A 22,882-nucleotide genomic window follows, 5' to 3' on the forward strand; every position below is an offset into this window, starting at 1 on the left:
TATTCAACATAATTATAATTTATATGATCAATATAAAATACTTATGGTGGGGTCAGAGCGATAATACAGAGGGGCAGAGCATTAGCCTTGCACGTATCTGCCCTGGGTTCAATCCCTGGTAGTCCATGTGGTCCCCATGAGCCCGTGCAGTGGGAAGAGCCAGGAGTAAGCCTTGAGCACTGTTGGCGGTGGCCCAAAATCAAAAACAACATTTAAAAAAATACAAAAGAAGTGGTAGCACAGCAGGTAGGGCATTTGCTTGCATGCAGCCAACCTGGATTCAGTTCCTCCGTCCCTCTCAGAGAGCCCAACAAGCTACCGAGAGTATCTCGCCTATACAGCAGAGCCTGGCAAGCTACCCATGGCATGTTCGATATCCAAAAACAGTAACAAGCCTCACAATGGAGACGTTACTGGTGCCCGCTTGGGCAAATCTAGGAACAATGGGATGACAGTGATAAAGTAATAGAAAAGAAAACCATGAAAATCAAATTTGATTTTTCATTTAAAAAATCACTGGGTAGAGTACAACCATCAGGGAACATACCTTGCCTGCAGTTCATCCAGCTTGCATTCCCAGCACACCATATATAAGGTCCCTTGAGCAGTGCCAGCGGTGAACCCTAAACAAAGCTGGGTGTGTCACATAAACCGAAACCAAACAAAAGCCAAACAAACTGAAAAATTTAAAGTCATATTATCTCATGGACAACTTTAATTGTCCCTCCTACCCACTCTATAGGCACTCATTGGTCATTAATAAGGAACGGGATACTCAATTGATGAATAGAAAATCTAACTTTTCCCTCCAACAGAAAAGTATATATAAAAAATAAGGGACATAATCACCAGTACTAACTCATAACTAACTGTTATCCCTTTTGGAAACACAGTCCCTCTACTCTGATTTGAAACTAGATTAAATTCAAAGTATGGGATGATTGAATTGTTCCTTATAAATATTAAAAATGGTGCACAGGCAGGTCTACGACACAGGCTCCCCTGTGTTCCAGAATTACTTTCATACATGTGAGGCTGTATCTGTCCATACATGTAAAGGACATCCAACTGTTCCATATTTGTCCATCCCGTGGGGGAACTCACACTTTATCTGCCGAGAATCAGATAGAAATCATCAGCTGATTGAAAGTGGTTTGTTAATGGCAGAAGGATGAGCAGGCAGGAATCAAACAGATTGGCGAGTGCCATTCAAACTCAGGAAAGCGTGGCGTGGCTTTCTGCTAATCAGCTATGAAAAATCATTGCTCTAGAAAATAATGTTCAATGAGGTGTGCCTGTCAAAACAGCCCTAGAAAACTCTGGAATGGCCAACCAAGGAAGTGCATAGAAAAGGACAAACAGTGAGAGAAAGAAATGATCCTAGCTGGAACTATTTGGCCAAAGACCTTAAGAAAAGAGGAGGGAGATGAGAGAGACAAGAAAACCAAGATTGGCTGATGAAAACGAAAAAGATGCAAAATCATGCATCATTCCGGATGCCATTTTATTCTTAAGCTTAAATTAAACTTGCAGCCAAGTAAGCATTTATGACAATTAAGGCTACAGCCTGAAGCATTTTGGCTCACAAACTAAGTGCACTGGTTAATGAGCAAAGATTTCTGTTCCTTTGCATGCGTAAATACTAAGTGTGGGGATTTATCATTCGCTAAATCCTATCAGCTTGCTTTCTGCACTTCACCAGCAGTTGCATCAATTGTCATTTAACTGCTCTAAATAATGTGTTCTCTTCCCTGTTGTATTAAGCTATTCCTATCAAGGCTAATGATTTTCTGATTTCCACATGCCAGTGATTTTTGGCAGTAACAAATGATGCCTCTTTTGCATTTTGCAAGTAGCTTAAATTATATTTTACATAACCATTTAAAGGATCATTAGTTAAGTTAATATCCTCGCGATTCAGGAGCATCGTGCACTTTTAAAGTATAGTCTCACTAAATGCTACTGTATTTTGTAGCAGAATTCAAAAGTAGTATTCAATATTCAAGAGCTAAAATGTACATTTTAATCTCCTTAACTATGTGCAATTTAAACCTAGAAACACAATTACATCTTCGAATGCATTGGTATTTGTGTTCTTATGAAACTTTTAAACAGACTAACATTTTACACATCTTGTTTATTTTAATTAGTTACTCAGTTTTGGCTATGAACTTTCAGGTCGCTGTCCAGATATTCACACAATGCATTTTTTGTTGCTTTTCACTTCTTTTCATTTGTCATGGACAATACACAACAATTCTGATCTACAGTGGAAGAAATGTTGAAAATGTCAACAGAGGCAGTGTGTGTGTGTGTTCACATATGAACTTCCTACCCTGTTTGGATATGGACAATTTGTCATAATTATCTATCCTGTGAATTGGAAGAACACTATTTTAACATGATGAGTACTGTCAGATGGCTAAGGAGTGGCTTCATAATTCTAAATAGGACCAGAAGTACAATTAAGTATCCTTTGGTCAAATAGCTTTACGTGGACATGGCTCTGTCTTGCTCCTGATAATAGTTCCAACATTAAGTGAAATCTTATGTCTTTTTGCAGAAGTGTTACAGTTGCTTGAGAGTTTACTGAAATCACATGGTAACCCAAGAGAAGAGATACCCTAACTTCTATAGATTGAGGAACAGTTGACATCCTCGTGCTTCATGTAAATTCTTCCCATCGTGTACATTATTCTTTGTTCTCCACAGAAACAAAATAGTTTTATTTGGGGGGAAGGGGGCACTTGGATCTCTGAAATCAGTCCATCAATAGCCACCAGCTACAATATTTAGCACCAATCTTGCAATCCAAAGATAGGGTTGATTCCATGAGAATTACATATTTGCTTGACTAACATTCTATCAAATATTCTTCATCACAATCATCTACTACATTAAGTATTGAGAATAAGTGGATATGTCCCGATACAAGGTGGAAAATTTATAGGTATGGAGTAAGGAAATGAAAAAGCATAGATTTCCCCATCATTCCAATATCATAGAGCTGTGATGAAGGAAGTAGAAAGTCGAGTATATGGGAAAGAATACCAGGTTATCTACTGAACTCAATCATTGTTTTAGATCTCACCTGTGTTAGGTGTAGCTGGCCAAATAAAGAATGAAATTATGAGTGGCAAAGATACACAAGCATAAAAGTGGATCACAGGGTAGGCAATTGCCTCTTTGACCCTATACTGGTGCTCAAACAGAGAGCACCCTATTTATTTTATTTATTAATTTTTTAAAATTGAGTCACCACAAGATACAGTTATAAAGCTTGTGTTTCAGTCTAAAATTTATTGAACACCCATCCCTCCACCATTGCACGTTTTCCACCACCAATGTCCCCGGTACCGCCCCTCCCCCCCATCTAGCCCTCCCTCCCTTGCCTCTATGGCAGACAATTTCCCCAATACTCTCTCTCTACTTTTGGGCATCATGGTTTGCAATACAGATACTGAGAGTTTATCACATTTGGTCCTTTATCTACTTTCAGCACACATCTTCCATCCCAAATGATCCCTCCAGCTATCATTGATCCTTCTCTTTTCCAGGAACAGTCTCTTTTGGACTATTAACTTGTACCTGGGTTAAGGAAAAAAAAATACTAGTACACATATGGTTAGAGAACAAAGGAACATTAAAAAAAGAAACAGCCACCTAGAGCAAGGACCAGATTACAGTGTACCAAAAACAGTCTAGCAAATCTGCAAGCACTGAGAATCATGGGCATTATGGGATGCAGAAAATTTTGGGCATCGTGGGATGACATCAAAGGGTCTAAGACACTGGGGAGCTGGGTACTAATGAAACTGTCACCGTCATCCTGTTCATTGATTTGTTCGAGTGGGCACCAGTAATGTCTCTCAATGTGAAACTTATTGATACTGTTTTTGGCATATCCAATACACCATGGGGAGCTTCCCAGGCTCTGCTGTGCGGGCACGATACTCTCGGTAGCTTGCCGGGCTCTCTGAGAGGGGCGGAGGAATCCAACACGGGTCGGCTACGTGCAAGGCGAACACCCAACCACTGTGCTATCGCTTCTGCCCAGTGAAACTGTAAAATAATTTATATAACATTTTCACAATGCATGAAGACTCACCCACACAGGAGCTAAGTTCAGAGCCAATGGACCAAGCCACCAGATGCCATCTCAGTTTGCCTCTGTCTCTACATGCACTAGGACAAGGGGTAGTGGACCATTATGAGGGAAGTAGAGCATCATGATTCAATTACATCTTCGAATGCATTGGTATTAGTGTTCTTATGAAACTTTTAAACAGACTAACATTTTACACATCTTGTTTATTTTAATTAGTTACTCAGTTTTGGCTATGAACTTTCAGGTCGCTGTCCAGATATTCACACAATGCATTTTTTTGTTGCTTTTCACTTCTTTTCATTTGTCATGGACAATACACAACAATTCTGATCTACAGTGGAAGAAATGTTGAAAATGTCAACAGAGGCAGTGTGTGTGTGTGTGTGTGTGTGTATTCACATATGAACTTCCTACCCTGTTTGGATATGGACAATTTGTCATAATTATCTATCCTGTGAATTGGAAGAACACTATTTTAACATGATGAGTACTGTCAGATGGCTAAGGAGTGGCTTCATAATTCTAAATAGGACCAGAAGTACAATTAAGTATCCTTTGGTCAAATAGCTTTACGTGGACATGGCTCTGTCTTGCTCCTGATAATAGTTCCAACATTAAGTGAAATCTTATGTCTTTTTACAGAAGAGTTACAGTTGCTTGAGAGTTTACTGAAATCACATGGTAACCCAAGAGAAGAGATACCCTAACTTCTATAGATTGAGGAACAGTTGACATCCTCGTGCTTCATGTAAGTTCTTCCCATCATGTACATTATCCTTTGTTCTCTACAGAAACAGTGGTTTTCAAAGCATTTGCTTCATATCCTTCGGTATATCTTTGATGGTACCAGCTATTGAAATATTTGAGGAGCTTTAGGGATAATGGTACAGCAGGAAGTATAAGGATTTGAATGAATGTCTGTAAACGATATGAACAATTTAATTTTTTTAAATTGAAAAAACAATTATAATGAATGTTCCAGAAAATTAGGTTAGATTTCGATGGTTTGCCTGTAAAGAGACTGTCCGAATATTTGAGAGTTCACAGGCCACCTAAATAATGTGACTGTTCTCTATTGTCAATCTGACCAAGTTGGTATCCAGTGTATGATTCACTCTAGGAAGGAAGAGTAAGCAGATTCACATGTCGTTTTCTGAATTGCGAGGAATATTTTGCTTTATATATTGCCAGAGTAGATATGAGACTAATTCACAATGGACTTCAGAAAGAAATGAAATGACAATGAGTTTATTTAGTTATTTGCTTTTGGGGTAACACCTGGCAATGCACAGGGGTTTCTCCTGTCTCATGCACTCAGGAATTACTCCTGTCAGTGCTCGGGGGACCATATGGGATTCTGGAAATCAAACCCAGGTCAGCCTCATACAAGGCAAACACCCTACCCGCTGTGCTCCAGCCCCAACAATAATTTTCATTAAGATATCATCGAAAAGTTTCACATTTAGAAGCTTTTCACTATGGAGAAACTTAATGCACAAGATCTGGCTCCTTATTTTAGGTTACTGTGCTTCTCATTTAGTACCTAAAAGGGCTAGAACATATGCTCTGACTTTTGTTGCCTTATAATTTTAAGCATTCAGGGTCCTGAGTATAGTACAGCAGGTAGGGTATTGGCCTTGCATGTGGCCAACCTGTTTTCCATTTCTGGCACTTCAAATGGTCCCCTGAGCACTACTGGGAGTGATTCCTGAGTGCAGAGCCAGGAGTTACCCCCTGAGCATTGCTGGGGGGAACAAAAAACAAAATTTCGAGCACTTGTCAGAGTCACACAGATGTACTGTGACTATGCGTAACTAATAAACGTTCCCTGATTTATTTTGTATCTCAATTCAGTCATTTCCTTGACATTCCAATTGCATTTTTTAAATGTTATATGTCACCAATTTCCCTGAAGCTATTTTAATATAGGGGGTACCCATTGGAACTACCATTACCATTGTAAAAAAATGATAAGGTAGAAGAAGTAGAAGAGAAGGGGGAAGACAGGTAAGAGGCAGGGGAGAGAATCCCTGTTACTATTTGTTTACCACTACAAGAATGCTGGGCTGAATTAAATCCTCAACAAAAACAAACAAACAGAAAGTTTTGTTTAACTCTTAACTACAAACTGAGGATATATAGGGGCCGGAGTGATAGTACAGCCGGGAGGGTGTTTGCCTTGCACTTGGCTGAGCCAGATTCAATTCCCGGCATCCCATAGGGTCCCCCAAACACCATCAGGAGTAATTCCTGAGTGCAGAGCCAGGAGTAACCCCTGAGCATCGCTGGGTGGGACACCCCCCACCCAAACAAAAGCAAATCGAGAATATAGACTTGCTTAATCATATCTCAAAATAGAAAATAGTACACGGGTCCAAGAACAGCACTCAGAATTCATAATTAAGGTCTGAGACATTTTTGAGATAACTAACATACCTAGGCCTATCTCTTTGCTAATATGAAAATGCAACAGTAATGGGGAACAAAGCAATCGTATACCAGATGGGGCATTGGGCCTGCATGAGGATTCGATCCCTAATACCCCAGAAAGCGAGAGCCAAACTCAGGAAAGCATGGCGTGGCACTCTGCAAATCAGTTATGAAAAATCACTTCTCTAGAAAACAATGTTCAATGAGGTATGCCTGGGCACAGAGTGAGGATTCAACTCTGAGCACTGCCAGGTGTGGCCCAGAAACCAAAAAGAGAAAAAAGAAAATAAAATACAACAGTAAATACCAGAACCATATAAAAGCCAGTGTTACCTTTAACTATCTTTAGCCACTTTGCTGCACATATAGCTTCCCCAAAACTGGATGTAAAACTACTCTTATGATCTAATGAACCAATTAAATTGCATGATTTTTAGAAATGTAAAAATAATATTAGTCAATGCTTCAAATTTTCTTCCTTACTAGTTTTAGGAGCAAATATGAGATATATCTCCATTTGGTTCACTTTTGCATGCTCTGGTGGAAATGTTAATAAGAAAAAAGTGATAAAATCATAATTTGAACCAGGAAGATAGTATTTCCAAGTATTTCATAAAATTGGTCATTAGTTTCTAAGAGTTCAACACAATATATTTGATTCTGTAATTGGTGAGCATTTAAAATTAATCCCTTAGTTAGCTAGTTCATTTGTAAGTAATGCTGTAATAAATATAAATATACATATATCTGTAGGAAATACTCATATATATATACATACATAAAATGAAGCTGAATAAAGATGGTAAACTGAGATAATCAACAGTATATGGAATCAAAATTTGGCAGAAAATTCAATTTATGAATAGATACCTTCCCTAATATTTAGTGCATAACCTTATTCTAGATTTTATTCACATATATATTCATTTTCTGCAAAGCTTTCATTTTTGCAATTTCTACTATGCAAAGCACTGGGATTTATCAATGAGCATGCAAAAAAGATCTGTATTTAATTAACCATATGTGGATAAAACTGAGAATAAGAACAGTTTACAGAGAAAATAACAACTATGGTATTGTGGAACTCTCCTAAAATAATTATAATATCTGTGCTAGTTCTCTACTCCTGTTTATATTATCCATGGCATTTTAAAAGATATTTTTTTCTTAACACAAAAAAGACTCATATTGTGACAGGAAAAAGATGATATTTGCTTAATTACTTGTGCATAATGGCAAATGCACATTTTACACTTATCAACAGAGATGCTATTCAGAGAAAAATGTTTCCATTATGTATTTAGGTTATATCAAAAAATGTTTAGAAACAAAACAGCTTTTTCTTCTGTTACTCGCTAGTTTTATTCTCATAATACTTCATAATTCATGTCTTCAAGAAATATTTGATTTTTTGTCTACTCAGCTAGGCACTAGGTTAAAATTATAATAGATACAAGTACTAAGCTTCATTGGCTACAATGCTCTCTTTAGCAAATTGATCATCTATTCAGTGCCTCCTCCTTCTGAGTGGGTTTCCTTGTGTCCCTTTATGATTCACCATATGTGTCATTGACTTAATGCTAGGCTTTCTGAATTAGAATCTATAGTGGATAAATCTTAGCAAGTCTATTTTCAAAAATAAAGGTAAAGGGGCTAGAGAGATTGTACCTGGGTTAAGCATTTGCCTGATTTGTAGTCAACCCTTGTTCAATTTCCTGCAAGCAACTTTTGGGGATGGAGCGATAGCACAGCGAGTAAGGCATTTGCCTTGCACAAGGCTGGCCTGGATTCGATTCCTCTGTCCCTCTTGGAGAGCCCGGCAAGCTACCGAGAGTATCCGGCCCACATGGCAGAGCCTGGCAAGCTACCCGTGGTGTATTTGATATGCCAAAAACAGTAACAACAAGTCTCATAATGGAGACGTTACTGGTGCCTGCTCGAACAAACTGATGCGCAATGGGGTGACAGTGATGACAGTGACAGTGATACAATGAACTTTTGGGAGCAACTCCTGAGCTGAGAGCTTGAGAGTAATTCCTGGGTACTGCTGGGACAGGCCCACGTGCATATTCAGAGTAATAAACAAACTGTGCTACATTACTTTTTTGGTGGGGGCATACCCATGGATGCTCAGGGATTACTATTGGCTGTTCACCTTGGGATCACTCCTGGCAGGCCTGGAGCACTGTTTGGGGTGCCAGGGATTGAACCTTTGGTAAGCTGCAGGCAAACGCAAGACTCTACCCACTCTAATACTGCTCTGGACCCAATGATTTCGCCTTAAAGTTTCTATTTGATATGTACAATATTTCTGAGAGTCTCTTGCCCGCACACCTGGCTGTCTTCCCCGGGGCCCCTCGGAGGGGATGGGCTCCAGCTTCCCTACCCGCCCTGAGCAGAGCTCTCGGCTGCCAAAGACCACCGGAACCTAGCCACAGCCATGCTCAAGGCCCCTCTCCACACGTTCAGACTGGCCTCATGCATGAAGGTACTGGCAGAGGAATCCAGGTGTGTGTAATCCCATCAACAGCCAACATCCAGAGACTTAAAAGCAAGCTCCCAGAAGCAAAGCAAAGCGGCCATGCGACATCTTATGACCTACTTCTCCCTCTGGGAGAAACTAGCAAGCTACTGAGAGTTTCCTGCCCACATGGGACAGCCTCACAAGCTTCCCATGGTGTATTTGTATGCTAAAGCCAGAAACAAGCTGGATCTCATTCCCCTGACCCTGAAAGAGCCTCCAGTGTGACATCTTTGGGAAGGCCGAGTGGAGAGAGGCTTCTAAAATCTCAGGGAAAGGACGAATGGAGAGGTTACTGAGCCCGCTCGAGAAATCGACGATCAACAGGATTTTCGTGATCGTGATCGTATTTCTGACATTACAATGGATTCCCATATAAAATGCATTTTTTTGTTTATTCGTTTTTGTTTTGGGGCAACGTCTGACAGTGGTACAGTCCTATTAACTAAGCTTACTCCATTCAGACTTCTTTTCATTTTGAACCAATGCTCTTTTTCTTCTTTACACCACGAGATACTGAGATGGCTTGGCTGTGACAATGTCTGAATGCCTTTCATTGGGCTTGTCTGACGCGGGTGTTTCTCTCTCCAAATGTCCTTTTGCTTTTGGTTCCCCTGACAAGCATGTAATCTCATGAGCAAGGGAGCCTTTGCTGTGTTTTCTATGTGTCAAGTCAACTATCACATTGACAGCCACTCTGTGAGGTATATTTTATGGCCGTTGTTTCTATTCTACAATGTTAACAATGACAAGGAAATCAAGAAATTAAGTGGTAAAAAAATGAGAGAGAGAGAGAGAGAGAGAGAGAGAGAGAGAGAGAGAGAGAGAGAGAGAAAGGGTATGCCCTGCCACAGAAGCGGGGCGGGGTGGATGAAGTAGGGGTGGGGGGAGGTGCACTGAGATTATTGGTGGAGAATGGGCACCGGTGGAGGGATGGGTGCTGAACATTGTATGACTGAAACGTAACCTCGGAAGTTTGTAAGTCTGTAACTGCACCTCATGGGTATCCACTACAAAAAATTAAAAATAGATTAACAAATAAAGAAATTAAGTGCTGAAGTAAAGCATCCCAGGTTGCTATATGAGTAACCGGGAGAATCAAAGGTTAAACAGAAGGAACTGGCGCTGTAGCACAGTGGGGAGGGCGTTTGCCTTTCATGCGGCCAACCCAGGTTCGATTCCCAGCATCCCATATGGTCCCCTGAGCACCGACAGGGGGCATTGCTGAGTGTAGAGGCAGGAATGACCCCTGTGCATCAATTGGTGTGACCCAAAAAGCAAAAAAAAAGAAAAAATACGTTTAAACAGAAAATATTCAGCTGCAGACCTTGCGCTGAGACACTAACAGACACGAGAAGGTGCCACTCACCTTGAATCATCCAGATTGCAGCCTGACTGGTGGCAGCCTTTCCCCTAATTCCTGCCCAGCTGTCAGACTCTGACAGCTGAAGCTACATGAATTTCTTCCTGGCAGAGAAGTTAGTACAATATGGGGGGAGAAGGGTGTTTATTGATAAATAAAAATCTAATTTTAAAAAAGAACGACTAATGTTGAGGGGATTTGAATTGAACGGGAGAGAAATAGGATGGATTTTTTTAAGTATTTATAAATGAAAATGATAGGATTGAGGATAAAGAGGACTTTTCTTTCCCCAAATCCTTCATTAAGAGTCAACTATCTTTATCCCTTTTGTAAAATAAGATTAAAAAAAAATACTCGTACCATTTTTATTAACGACTAGGACAAATTTGTGTATAGAGTTTTTGCTTGTTTGTTGCTATAGTTTCCTCATAGCTAAGAACCTAATAAATTATAATTAGCTCTAACAATGAAAACAACAAATCCAAGCCCTATGCAATTGAGGAAAACATTTCCCCCTATGTATAATCTAAATTCAGGAGGCATTGCATTATGAATATTTTCCCAGCTCCAATGAGTTTAGGAAGAATATACCAGCTATTTTAAAGTGTTCATTAAATGAATCTTACATGTCATGGGAAAATTTTGGAGACAGTAAAGCTACATGAATGTGAGACGTTTATGATCAGATGGAAAAAGAAATTCAAAAATAACAATGTGAAGAGGTTGTTGAAACATAGAGGAAATAGCCTAAAGAATAAGCCAAGCAGGGAAGATCCTGGTGACAGGGAAAAGGGGGGAAACAGGCAAGGCAAGATGAAGCGGACAGACTCACAGATTACTGGTATGGGGAGTCCCAAGAGGGAGTCAGGGTTGTTCCTGAGACCCCCAGCCCAATAACCTAGGCCTGCCCACTAACCTAGAACACCAGCACCTTCTCCCTCATGGGTCAGATTCTTAGAGCACAAGAAGGAAATGTTTATCCACTCCTCCACCCTCTTTGTTACAAGGGAATAAAAGGGGAAGGGTTCTGCCTTTCTCTGGAGGCCCTCCCTGAAAGCTGGGAGCTTTTTGGCCTTCATTTTTTTTTTTTTCTTTTTTGGGTCACACCCAGTGATGCACAGGGGTTACTCCTGGCTCTTCACTCAGGACCTTATGGGATGCTGGGAATTGAACCCGGGTCAGCCACGTGCAAAGCAAACCCTCTGTGCTATTTATAAATGAAAATATATAGGGGCTCCAGCCCTTCGGTCTTCATTTTATGTAGGCAGGCGGGCAGGCAGATAGGGAAGGTCCCCTCCCAAGGCAATGCAGTACATTTCCTGGGAAGGAATAGCTCTGAAGTTGCTGCGAAGGCCAACCTTGCAGAAAACAGGAACTAAGGGCTGACAAGATCCTCAGGTATCACCAGCAATAGACCTAGAGAGCTCCAACAGAAACAAAAGGCCAGGAAAGGAATTTCAAAGACCATCACCACTCCCAATTCTCCCCCTCCCCCCAACCTCTTTAGCTATGGACTTTGACTAGGCAGAAGCACCAAGTGGGGGCAGGTTGGCGAAACATGATCAAGGCCAACTGGAACAAAGGAGGTGCACGCAAATGCTGCCCGAGCCAGTGTGCTGCTGGCGCCCACTTCGCCGTGCCCATGTGGTGCCTGAGCACATGTGTCACCCAAGAACATGTGTCGCCCGCATCTCCCCTCTTGAGATGTGGACTTTCATGCTTTCCTGTCTAATGCTGGGATGTGCATAGGGGCTCTCTCTGCCCTTGGAGTGTTAAGGCGAGGATCGAGATCTCCCTTAGCGACAAAGAGACTCCAGAGACTGCAAACAGCAAGCAGGGTTTATTGTAAGACTGGCTAGCCAGGGTCCAGCCACCTCCGGGGACACGCAGGTCCAGCAGGTTGGGCAAAGACCCTGAGCCTCTCCAAAGGAGGTCTTATATAGGCCTTCCCCGGCCGTTACAGCAGAGCCCGCGCCTTTCATAGCCAATAGATTTGTAATATTACAAACTTTCTTAACCAATCATTTAAAAGGACATCACTCTTTAGCCTATGGTTTTAGAGATCAGCATTCGCGCCAATATTTAGGAATGTCCGAGTTCTGGGGGCAGTCCTGGGTCTTGTGATACGGGTCTTGTGATATGAGTCTTGTGAGAAGCATCTGGTTATCTGGTCTGAGCACCACCCTTCTTACAACCCAGGGCGCCTGTATCCAAATTCCTTGCTCAGGGGCAGAAACACAAGTTATTCTACAATGCAGACTCCTGTAAAAAGAGTTTTGAGAAAGCTAAATTGATTCCTGTGGTCTGTCCTGGGCCAGTCCTTCACAGGAGAAGTCCGGGTTCTCTCTTGAGCACGTGACTCTCCACTCTCTCCCACTTTCTCTCCCTCCTTCCCTTCAAAACCTCCGAATACAATCTGTTTTACTTCACTGCTTGTCTACTTCTGAAATTCTTTCCTTCAAGGCAAGACAAGAACCCAGTAGCCCTGGGTCCCAGGTGGCAGAGTCGGATCGGGAGAAAGTGACAGTCTATCACCTCTCTGCTTCCCATGAGCCACCCGTGGGACCCACCGACATCACTCTCAGTAAAATGATTTTCTGAAATCTGCCACTTTATCTCCCATTTCTTGCGTTCAATCGACTGCTTGAGGAAAGAATCTGAGTGCCCGTGTGGCTGGAGCCAGAGCAAGTCAATACAGGAGCTAAGGAGCTTTACTTGCGCACAGCCCACTTGAGTGCTTTTTTCAGTACTGCCTGTAAGCACTGAGCACCCTGTGGCTCCACCCCTAGCCCCAGCCCCAAAAGGCAAATCCTCATGTAAAGACAGTATTCCATCTACATATGAGGTTCTGGGCTTACTTTTGCCTGATGAGTAAACCATTTTGTACTTACTAAATTAATGTTACTGGGCACTTTATGTGATTAACTATCACTGTCACTGTCATCCCATTGCTCTGCGATTTGCTTGAGCGGGTGCCAGTAATGTCTCCATTAGCCCTAGCCCTGAGATTTTAGCAGCCTCTCTTTACTCATCCTTCCCAATGGTGCCACGCTGGAGGCTTTTTTCAGGGTCAGGGGAATGACACCCAGCATTGTTACTGGTTTTGGAATATGAATATGCCATGGGGAGCTTGTGTGGGCAGGATACTCTTAGTAGCTTGTGTGGGCAGGAAACTCTTAGTAGCTTGCTGGGTTCTCCTAGAGGGAGAACTAGACTACAGGAGGTCACTTCCAGGAGCTTTGTTTTATAGTCTCTGGATCTTGGCCATTGATGGGATTAGATGGCTGCGGAGGCAGTTTGTGGGTGTGACTGCCTAGCTACTGGAAAACGGAGGATCTGGGTGGAGGAGGACCAGTCCTGATCCGAGCTCAGATATGATTAACATTAATCTCATAACTGGAATGTGTAAAGATCTCTCACTGCTTTCTGTTCGCTTTAATCTGAAGCAAAGTGCGGAAAGTAGCAGTGAAAGGCCAACCTTCAGTCAAAGAGGCCTTAAAGAGTGAAGAGGGTAAAATCACAGGTAATGGGGGAGAAGGAGGAATGTTACAGGCAAATAAATGGGAGGACTCCCCCAGGAAATAAGATTTGCCAGAAACAGTCTAGTCATCAGCCGGGGGAAATGACCAGAGGCATAAAGGCCACTGTCTTCGAGATGCAAATCCAGAGCTCTTCAGAGATGGAGAAATTGAGGCCCACGCAGAGAGGCCTGGACCCCTTAAAGAAAGAAGCTTCAAGCAAATCTAATGGTGTTGATGAGAATATGAAAGAGGCATCAAGAGCCCAAGGCTTTACCCCTAGCAACAGTTTTTCACCCAGGCTGGGTGTGTGTGTGTGTGTGTGTGTGTGTGTGTGTGTGTGTGTGTGTGTGTGTGTGTGTGTGTTTGAGAAGGCAGCAGTGGTTGCAGTCAGGAAAAGCCCTATTGTAAAACCATCTCTGTAAAGTTAAGAGGGAACATTTGTTCTTTACCTTGGAGGGTCATTCACCATGTCTTCACCTCTCCCCACCCTCTCTCCCCCTCTCTCTCTCCCCTTTTCTCCTCCTCCCTCTCTCCCCCCTCTCTCTCTCCCTCTCCTCTGTCTCTCTCTTCCCTCTCTCCCCGTCTCTCTCCCCTTTTCTCTCCCCCTCCCTTCCCCCTCTCTCTCCCCCTCTCTCTCCCTTACCTCTCTCTCCCCCTCTCTTTCTCCCTCACCTCTCTCTCTCTCCCCCTCTCTCTCTCTCCTCTCTCTCTCTCCCACCTCTCTCCCCCTCTGTCTCTCCCCTTCTCTCTCCCCCCTCCCTCCCCCCTCTCTCCCCCTCTCTCTCTCACCTCTCTCTCCCCCTCTCTTTCTCCCTCACCTCTCTCTCTCTCTCTCCCCCTCTCTTTCCCCCTCTCTCTCCTCTCTCCCTCTCTCTCTCTTTCCCCTCCCTGCCCTCTGCCTCTATCTCACTCTCTCATCCCCAAATTCCTCTAATGAAATACAAGTTAAAAAAAAAATTCTACTTCAAAACAAAAAGATCCAGAAGATCTGGAAGAGTTGATGACGCCAGGGAGAGGTTGTGGATTGTTGGACTGCTCCCTAGGGCAGAGACAGGACTCAGCCTTTTCAGCACTGCTCGGCCTTTGGAGGGGTGTGGGCAGCCCCCGGCGTGCAGGAGGATGCATACCTGCTTGCCTTGCCTACAACCAACCCGGGTTTGATCCCCAGCCGCCCATTCATTTTCCCCGAGCAATGCTAGGAGTGATTCCTGAGCACAGAGTTGGGAGTAACCCCAAGGTCCATGGGTGTGACCCAAAGCCAAAACAAACCAAAAAAGAACCCCTGGCAAGGGAGAAGTTCATGAGATCAGCTCTTTAGGAGAAAACAAAAGTCCTTTGTTCCTGAACCTGTCTTCAGGAGAAGATCTCCAGCCAGAAACCGTGATACAGGCTCTGTCATTACTTTGTAAGCGGGGTTCAAGATCGTTTTCTAACAGGAATAAGGGAGGGCGTGGACAGGGCTTATAATGTAGGTTAAAAAAAATATTTCAAAATAAAGAGGTAAAACAAGAACACAGTTGCCATCCAGGTGAGGAGACACGAGTGGGACTCACTTTCTTGGACATTATTATAAGCTGGGTGGGGAGGTAAATGGAAGAGATGAAGCAAATTGAATGAGTTAGATCTGTCAGAACCCAAACACACAGAAATCATTTGAAAAAAGTATTTTTTAAAAAACCACGGGAACATGATTTAATTTTTCTGACCCTCAGTTTAAAAAAATAAAAATTCATTCACTTTGTCTTTAGAGTCAAACAATTTTAGAGAAATCAGTTATCATGCATAAGAATGAAGAGAAATGTTAGCATGACCTTGGATATTTCAAACGTGTCTAAAACATCTGAAATGATCAGAAAATGCTTCTTCCAAATTATGCCACCCGAAAAGCACCAGCATGGAAGAAAACACTGAGAATTTTACATAAATGCTAATTCAGATAATTGGTGTGTTAGTGTACGGGACACAATAAAGCGACATGATACCACAGGAAGTCTCCATGCGTTGAACTACAGTTCACCTAATTATATAAAATTGATACAACCTTTAAAATCCATGAGGTCTTTCTTCATTCCAGAGGTACCCTAAGTAGAATTTAGAAGCACTGTTTTCATATATTCTGATTAAATTAAATTTGACTTGAGATGAACTCTGTTGTTACAATTCAAAGTTAAACTCCGAAGGGGAGAGTCATACACGGGAAGCACGTATGCCCCAAAACTTATATGCTGTTTTTATCATTCTTACACATAACCAAAGGACTGGAGCAATAGCACAGCGGGTAGGGTGTTTGCCTTGCACACGGCCGACCGGGGTTCGATTTCTCCATCCCTCTCGGAGAGCCCGGCAAGCTACGGAGAGTATCCCGCCCACACGGCAAAGCCTGGCAAGCTACCTGTGGTGTATTTGATATGCCAAAAACAGTAACAACAAGTCTCACAATGGAGACTTGTGGTGCCCGCTCGAGCAAATCGATGAACAACGGGAGGACAGTGCTACAGTGCTACATATAACCACGCAAATGCGATGCTTATATTCAGGAAGTTTCTATTTCAACTTCAATGAAAGTAATTTGCCCATCTCCAAAGTCAAGACAGAACCTGGAGTGGTCACTATAATCTAGAGTTGTTTGTCCAGTTTTAGTATCATCCTTATCAAAATCATTTGTTCCATTTGTTCTCACTTTCCAGCCATCACCAGCCTCAAACAATTTTAGGCAGGATAGAGAAGATAAATAACCATGTGGGAGATGTTGAAAAACATGAAAAGAAATATGCTGCATGTCATTACTAATATATGTGAGTTTAAGGTGAAATTCCTTAAACATGGCAATTTCAATATTTCTAACGTTGGTTCTAGAGGTAGATAAAAACAATGTAAATAAATACAGTTTTGATCTTTCTTTTGTACTACTCTGAAGAAAAATGTAATGAGTTGGCAATAGAGCTATAAACATGTATGATCTGAACTTAATGCAGTAGAACTGCTGTTTTTTTTTTTTTAGGAATGTCAGTGCACAGGTGTGTCTTATATAACATGTGATTGGAACTTGTTTTCTTCCCCCCCCCCTCAAGAACAGATGACTACGTGCTGCCCAACACCCTACATAAACATGGCTCTAAAGTAGTTTTCTTACCCTCAAAATTTAAATAATTGTGAAGCACATTTAGCAAGTGACCAAATGTGAATAGTTCACTTGTTCATTTCTCTGCACTGAGCAATGATTCACAGTGACAATAGTAATGTAACTTTTGTGATGCTGCAAATTATTTTTAAAAGACAATTAATGAGTAGAGAATTAGTTTAGATGTATGTGGACTTTTAGAATGAAACTCCCAGAGAAAACATTTTTTGATACCTTTTCTTTACTACAATAAAACTAGTTAGATGCAGAGCTAAATATGGACCAAAAAGATTGCCTGGAGGTTTCTTTTCTCTTTCTGCTTCCATACTAAATATTTTGGGGTGTTGATAAGCAGTTGAAGCTGTATATTCATATATGGTTGCCATTATTTTTAAAATAACTGCTAATTTCTAAAAATAATCAAAATTTATTGTCAAAGTCTACAGTTATCAAAATGAAGGGAAATTTGTAAAATTGGGAACACCGGAATTGGACTGATGACAAAATTAATCTTCTGACTCAGAAAGAATAACAGGCTGACATTTAAAAAAATGCATTTTAAGGGAAAAAGAACAGATTGAGAAATATTTCCATATAATCTCCAAAAGGATATACTTTTCCATAAGCATGAATTACATTTTATTTCATGCACGTTTTTTCCCTACTCTGGTATTTTCTGTTATGTTGAGTTATAACCCCCTACCCATACATGCAGCTTTTGATTCTGATTTTCATTGCCGTGGGCAAGCATGATTGAGGACCCATAAGACCACAGAAGATGTTGATTGATTCCTTTGATCCTTGGAGATAATAGAAAGTGTTTAAATTGGCTGTGTTAAAAAAAATCTGAGGATGAATTGGGACTTTAGGCAAATTGCACAGAAGATTTTTAATCTTCGATTTGTTCAAATTTGTAACACAGGAAACAGAAAAGATGTGTATCTCTTCTTGTCAAATTCTTTTCTATTTCACATCAATCACTTCTTTTTTTCCCTCTTCACCTTTTCTGTTCCTTTGTGACTCCTTTATTCCTAGAATTAGAGGCCTTTGGGTCTTATTTCAATTTAAAAAGATATCAAAGTCATACATAAAGTTACACTCCAGCCACAGCTAGATAGGAGATTAAGCCAAAGAGAAAGAGAGAAAAAAAATTAGTGACAAAATAAAAAGTGAAACTATAGATTTTTTCCTTTAGGAATCATCTCTACCTTAGGCAAAGTTACAAAATATTTCTCAACAGAACCCACATAATAAATAGTTATATTCTCTAGGGGTCTCAGTTAAATATTGAAAAGTATGACAAATAATTAGTTACTCGTAATATGTAATTTGTCACTGTTAATATGTAAAGTACTGAAGTTGGCATTTTAATTCTTTGCATCTGACGAACTAGAGAAGATGCATGGTTGTACTAATAATTTTTAAAGTTGCCTTGTTCATGATGGGGCTAGAGCAATAGCACAACAGTAGGGCGTTCGCCTTTCACGTGGCTGACCTGTGTTCAATTCCTCTGCCCCTCTCAGAGAGCCCGGCAAGCTACCGAGAGTATTGTGCCTGCACATCAGAACCTGGCAAGCTACCCATGGCGTATTGGATATGCCAAAAACAGTAACAATAAGTCTCACAATGAGAGACAATACTGGTGCCCACTTGAACAAATCGATGAGCAACGGGATGACAGTGACAGTTCACAGCCTTGTTCATGATAGGGGTTCAATGAAATGAAGGGAGTTCATTCCATCCTGTTATGTAGAGCTTATTTTATCACTGGCTGTTTTGTCAAGACATCATCATACAAAAATTGAAGACTTTGGATCACGAGAAATCATTCAAAAAACTTTTTGCTTTATATTTTTACTTTTAATTCCCTGTATAAGTTTTAGGATTTCATTACTACAAGGAGACTCATTTAGTGATATAAAAGGCCACTAGTATTAGGAGAGAAAATAGAGTTCTCAATCTATGTGTTCCTAGTACTGGGCAAGAGATTCAATTTCTCAGAAGTGAAACTGTCTATTTATTGGGTCTGAGAAAGGAGAAAACACAAAGAGGCTGGTAACAGTTATGAAAAAATTATTAAGGACCCAAAATGTCAAGACGACAAAAAGATTTTTTGACTCATCCGCAGAATATAAAGTTCCTCTTCCATTTCCCCTGTATTTTGAGGGGAAGGATTTGAAAGCTACTTCCTTCGTGAAAAAACTAATGTATTATGGGAAAAAAGGACATCAAGTATTAGTCTTTGAGACTTGAACACAAACCAGAAGTTGTTCTGAATGCCAGATTCAGATACAAGCTGCTCTCAACTTTCCATTTGGAAAATGGGAGAATGCCTTGTACAACTCATAGCTTATGCTGATTCTGATACATGGGACACTTTTAATTTACATAGAATTATTCATTAAATATTCAACACAGAGACACTGGATATCCTTGTGTCTAGACCTAAGTTTTGAGCTCAAATACAAAGATTTTAACTTAATGAAACTTTTCAATAATTCTGCAATATAGTCTGACTACACACACATTTTAGGATAAAGAAATTGAGCAACAGGAAAGTTAAATGAGTTGTACAAGCATGCACATCAATGCAGAAGGCCAGGATCTGAACAATCCTTCAATATTTTTTAGCCCCTCGTATACAATAAATACAATAAAGCAAAAGTTCCCTAGCTCTCAGCCCTTGGGAAGATTTACACAAAGGAGTTCCTATTGATATGCATCTTCGAGCTTTAAAGACTCGTTGATATAATTTTGAAATATTTTCCTCCATGTAGTTTACATTGATTTTGTGCTACTCCCTTGGAAGATATGATTAAAAGGCAATGCTTTGTCATTGGAAATCAGATCCTTATCTTTTAACTTCATCATCACATAAAGATTGAAATAACAGCTGTAAACCATGAGTTTTGTAATTACTCTGACCCTTGCCCCTTTGTCCAAATCATCACTTTTCATCAAATGTTTATTACTATCGTTCTTTATATTACTATGCAAAAAAATAAGACTCTAGAATACAGAATTAAACAGGTAAAATTTAAATCACAAATAATCAGACTTTTGGGGCTGGAGCCATAGCACAGCAGATAGGGCGTTTGCCTTGCACACGGCCGACCCACGTTGAATTCCCAGCACCCCGTATGGTCCCCTGAGAGCCACCAGGAGTGATTCCAGATCCAGGAGTAACCCCTGTGCATCACTGGGTGTGACCCAAAAAGCAAAAAAAAAAATCAGACTTTCCACTCAGAATATAAAGATCATATACAGAGAAAGGAAAAAGCGTCCTTAAACTGCTTTGTTTTGTTTTATATCCTTTTTTTGACCTTTTATGACACTTTACATATGAAATACTTTCCACAGAAAACAGCCAACTATGAAAAACACCCTACTTGTCCAGTTATGCACTACAGTCACCTATTTTACTCTTTATTTCAACAGTGCTATCAGAGAACTTCTGAATTAAGAAAGACCAAATGGGGGCTAACTAGATAATAGAGAGTTTAATGTACATCTCTTGCAAGGGGACAAGAAAGCATCACCAAGGTGTTTTTTTGTTTGTTTGTTTTTGGCTTTTTGGGTCACACTCTGTGATGCTCAGGTATTACTCCTGGCTCATGTACTCAGGAATTTCTCCTAGCAGTGCTCGGGGGACCATATGGGATGCTGGGAATCAAACCTGGGTCAGCCGAGTGCAAGGAAAATGCCCTACCCACTGTGATATTGCTTCAGCATCACCAAGTTTTTAGGCTGAGAATCACCAGAAGTTCCTACAAAAAAAGAGAGAATAACCATATTTAACATTCACTAAAAAAAAAAAGATAATGGACAGGGCTGGAGCAATAGTACAGCAGGTAAGGCATTTGCCTTGCACTCGGCTGACCCGAGTTCAATTCCCAGCATCCCATATGGTCTCTGGAGCATTGCCAAGGGTAATTCCTGAGTGCAGAGCCAGGAGTAACCCTGTGCATCGCCGGTTGTGATCCAAACAGAAAAAAAAAAAAGATAATGGATATATTTTTTCATTTTTCATGTTTATGCAAATACAGGAGTCATCAACTTCTGTGGTCTAGCAATGGTGGGTTCAAAAAGGGGGAGTAAGGTATTTGGGGAACAAAGGATACGTATGAGACGGATTACTTGGGGGTCAGTCAGGGGATAGCTCAGAGGTAAGCTTTGGGTATGATGCCCAGAACCATATACAAAAAGAGACATAAGTACATAAATAAATTACACACACATCAGAAGAAACATTACAGGAAATGTAAGAGGATAATAAAAATAAATGATATTTTATTGTCACCATGTCCCAGCACTTCTGAACAACCTCCCTACAAGCCTAAAATGGTCCTTCCAAACTGCACTAATGTTGACGACTTGTTCAAATTCCTGGTGTGTTTGACAACTGTTTTTCCTGTGACTTAAACCTTTAATTTAGCTCAAATTACTGAAATTCCCATGATCACGCTCATTAAAACACATGGAAGGGTTAAATAATTTCTTTCTATATATATTATAGCATTTATTTTTAGATGGTCATGTCATATACACTGAATTCTTTCATTCATGATGACAAATGCTTTGTTCTCTGGGATTTAGAGTTTTGTTAATACAATTTCTATTGTTCAAATAAATTTATAACCCATTAAGCATTGGGATTTTGTTGTTGCTGTTAGTGTGAAAAAAATAGGACTATTGAATGAACCCAAATCCGCCAATTGGAAATTCTCCCAACGTGGAACTTGAAACTGTTCAAGTTCCATTTAGCATTCCCTCGTGAAGTACTAAATTTAGTGTGCATCTTGTACATACCCCTTTTATAACGTTCAGACTTTCTTTCTTGTTTTGTTTTGTTTTGTTTTAGGCCACACCTGGATGTACTCAAGGCTTCCTCTTGGCTTTGCATTCAGAGATCACACCTAGCCATGCTCTACGGAACTGTGAATGGATCCCAGGTCAATAGCTTGCAAGGCAAATTTCCTGTCCATTATACTATGTCTCTGGATCCCAAGTTCGCTGCCTTAGTTCAATATATACACTATGTCTGGAGTCATGCTATGTTCCCATTCAACATGCATTTTTGTTTTTGTTTGGGGACCACACTGGGTGGAGCTCAGGGCCCACTCCTGGCTCTGTGATGATAACCAATCCTGGTGGACTTGGGGAACTATAGGTGGTGCCAGAATTGAACCCAGGTGAGCCACATGCAAGGCAAGTGTCTTACCCACTACTGTATCTCCAGCCCCCAAAATGTATTCTTTAAATGAGACAAATTTAGATAATAAACCTGAGTAGGATACATATGATGGTTTACTTTCCTCCTTAAGGAGTAAAATGACTCTATTCCTTCTCATAAATGTTGCAGGGTATAGAAGTACTTTCCTAACTCTTCCAGAATAATACATACTTTGAAATGTTCCCTTTTCAGCTCTGTGCTCATAAGTGCTCCTTCATTTTAAATAAATACATTAGAAAACAAAATCTTCATTGCAAATTTTATTTCCTGACCTAACATATGAACCTATGCAAGACAATATAAAACCAGTCTGAAATTACAGAGTTATCATGACATATAACCTAATATTTTCCACAAAATGTGGTCAAAAGTATTGGAAGTTAAATACCGATAAAATTATACTTTCAATGCAAGGATTATCTATTTAAATTGTTATTTCTCTGCAGCTCTAATCCATGAGTCTTTAAAACAGTTCAAACTTAAATATCACCATGTTATTGTCTGTAAATCCCTGAATGATTTATTCCATTTTCCCTCTGTAAATTGGTGTGTATATATTCAAGTTTAAAGGAATGAAAAAGGAAA

This window comes from Sorex araneus, chromosome 2 (assembly GCF_027595985.1).
Source record: "Sorex araneus isolate mSorAra2 chromosome 2, mSorAra2.pri, whole genome shotgun sequence".
Taxonomy (NCBI): domain Eukaryota; kingdom Metazoa; phylum Chordata; class Mammalia; order Eulipotyphla; family Soricidae; genus Sorex; species Sorex araneus.